The sequence below is a fragment of the Carlito syrichta genome, unplaced genomic scaffold (genome assembly GCF_000164805.1).
Source record: "Carlito syrichta isolate Samal-C Ts95f unplaced genomic scaffold, Tarsius_syrichta-2.0.1 Scaffold303316, whole genome shotgun sequence".
NCBI lineage: Eukaryota > Metazoa > Chordata > Mammalia > Primates > Tarsiidae > Carlito > Carlito syrichta.
This window is the reverse complement of record NW_007247412.1, coordinates 332,490-335,867: the sequence shown is the minus strand read 5'-3', so window position 1 is coordinate 335,867 and position 3,378 is coordinate 332,490.

Below are 3,378 nucleotides of genomic sequence, written 5' to 3'. Positions count from 1 at the left end.
TAATTTTTTGATTTATTGTAGAGATGAGGTCTCGCCAAGTTGCCCAGGTGGGTCTCGAACCCGCGGGCTCAGGCAATCCACTCGCCTTGGACTCCCAAAGCGCAGGATTACAGGCTGAGCCACCGAGCCTGGCAATTTTTAAATGTTTTGTAGAGACAAGATCTTGCTGTGTTGCCAAAGCTGGTCTCAAACTCCTGGGGTCAATCCTCCTGCCTCAGCCTCCCAAAGTGCTAGGATTACAGGCAAGAGCCATGCTCCCAGTATGTGTGTGTGTGTGTGTGTGTGTGTGTGTGTGTGTGTATATATAGATTTCTTTTTTTTTTTTGAGTTGGAGTCTCTGTCGCCCAGGCTGGAGTGTAGTGGAACACTCACGGCCACCACAGCGTCAACCTATGAGGCTCTGGTGATCCTTTCACCTCAGTCTTCCAAGTAGCCAGAACTACAGGCACACGCTACCACATCCAGCTAACTTCTGATTTATGGTACAGACGAGGTCTCACCAAGTTACCTGGGCTGGTCTCGAACCCGCGGGCTCAGGCAATCCACTCGCCTCGACCTCCCAAAGTGCTGGGACTACAGGCTGAACCACCAAGCACAGCCGATCCTCATATTCAAAATAACCCCATTCCCTACCCCCATGCCATCCCATTACCCTGTTTTATTTCCTTCACTCTCTGAACATTAGCATATATATGTGTGTATATATATATATATATTTTTTTTTTTTTTAACTTACTTTTTACTTGCCTTTCATCTCTCTCCATTAGAATTTAAACTCCCTGAGAGCAGGGACCTCATCTATCCTGGTTCACTGCTGTATTCCGATGCCCAGAATTGTGTTTGTCGTATAACAGGTGCTTTATAAAGACTGCCTGACTACAAGAATAAAACAGTAAGATTTTCACAGCGGGGTCTTTGCTTTCAATGTCTCTCTCATGTCTTTTGCTGCTCCCAGATCAGTGCTGTGGTGTAAACAGATGTTCACCAAGTGCTTACTGGTGGGATGACCAGAGAAGCCTTTCTTCGAGAAGTTCTGATCTTCTTGAACATAGAATTTTCTGAGTAGTCCCAGGATTTCACATTCAGAAATTCATCACACAGTATGCATAGATGAGATTCAGAAACTTGTCTTCAATTTTTTTTTTTTTTTTTTTTGATATGGAGTTTCACTCTTGCCCAGGCTGGAGTGCAGTGACACGATCATAGCTATGGCAGCCTTGAGCTGCTGGGCTCAGGCGATCCTTCTGTCTCAGCCTTCCAAGTAGCTGGGACTATAGACATGCAAAGCCATTCCTGGCTAATTTTTGATTTATTGTAGAGATGAGGTCTCGCCATGTTGCCCAGGCTAGTCTTGAACTCCTGGGTTCAGGTAATCCTCTCACCTCGGCCTCCCAAAGTACTGGGACTACAAGTGTGAGCCACCACACCTGGCCTGTCTTCTATGTTTTTTAATAGACAACATCTATGTTCAGCGAGACAGAGCCATTCTCCACATGCATGAAGTTTTGATCTGTCCCAAACTTGGGACCTAGCTATCCAACCAAGCTCACATATGCAAATACTTCCCAGATTTTTAATTATTTCCAACACAGAGAAGCCATTTGAAACCCCTTGTCAATCATTCTGCATCTCTTATCACTGCAAACTGCTTGGGAAAATAAGTTTTTCTGTCTTGGGGTACAAAGAAGAAAACTATATTTTTAAAAATTAAGTCTATATTTGGTGCTATTCTCAAATGCATTGAATCCATTTGTAATAAATGAAAGTGGATTTGTATTTCTTAAAATTAATTTCTTGGCAGTTTTTCTTCTTTGAAAAACTTGCCCATAGCAGATCCTTCTGCCATGAATTTTCCTTCTTCTTCTTTCTTTTCTTACTAGTAAACTTTGTTTGAAAACTTAAAAATAAATTGATTTCTCGATTCCCCTTAGTACTTTTTTCTTTCTTTCTTGTCTTTCTTTCTTTCTTTATTTCTCTTTTCTTTTCTTTTTTTTTTGAGTTGGAGTCTCACTCTGTCGCCCAGACCAGAGTGCAGTGGCCGCTCCCAGCCACCGCAACCTCGACCTGCTGGGCTCCGGCGATCCTTCCGCCTCAGCCTTCCCAGTAGCCGGAATTACAGGCGCGCGCTACCACACCCGGCTGATTTTTTGATTTATTGTAGAGATGAGGTCTCGCTGCCCAGGCGGGTCTCGAACCTGCGGGCTCAGGCAATCCACTCACCTCAGCCTCCCAAAGGCGCAGAGCTCATTGACTTTTAAGCCTCACCAAGAGCTGGTCTCAACTCAAAATCCACTGGGGCGGGGTGTTCAAGTCCAGCTGCAAACCCTGTGGCAGTAGGTTCCTGGAACCCTTGAAAAGTCTGTAGGCACAAACAGACACTTCTAAAAAGAAGACATACGAACAGCCAACAGATACATGAAAAAAGGTTCAGCCTCACTCATCATCAGAGAAATGCAAATCAAAACCACGTTGAGGTACCACCGAACCCCAGTCAGAACACCCACCATCAATAACTCAAAAACAACAGATTCTGGAGAGGATGCAGTGAAAAGGGAACGCTTCTACACTGTCGGTGGGAGTGGAGACTAGTCCAGCCTCTGTGGAAAACAATATGGTGACTTTTAAAAGAACTAGAAATTGACCTTCCATATGACCCACCAATCCCCCTTCTGGGAATATACCTGGGAGATCTCAAATCATTCTACAAAAAAGATACCTGCCCATGCACGTTTATTGCAGCATTATTCACAATAGCAAAAACACAGACTCAAACCTGCTGCCCATCAAAAGAGAACTGGATTTTTAAAATGTGGTATGTATGCCTGATGGAATATTGCACAGCCATAAAGAAGGACAAAATTAAAGATTCTGCAGCAACTTGGATGGATTTAGAGTTCTATCATACTCAGTGATCTATCACAGAAACAAAGAACTGATTACCACATGTTCTCGGTTCTTAACTGAGTGGCTCCTGAACGTCTATCACAATACCACAAGAGAAAGATTGGCAATTAGGACACTGGCAGGGGTGCGGGGCAGCTCATAGCACCACTAAGAGTACCTAATCCTAAACCAGGGGTAGTGAGGACCAGTTTCACCTGTATGTGGACCACTTAACGTACCCAACCCTGACTTGTATCCCACATCTTTAAAATAAAATAAAGGGGAAAAAAAGTCTGCAGTCCATAGAGTTAGCTGAGGGAAACTGAGCCTTAGATGATGCGTCCTGGACATAGTTACTGCTGTTCTGAGGATGCAGCATCACCCAGAACATAAAGTCTCGATACAGTGGTATATATCCCACCCCTCCCCCGCCACCCTCCCGTCACCTTGTTCACCCATCTCATTCTGGCTGAATTAAAGTCAGTCAGAAAGTCT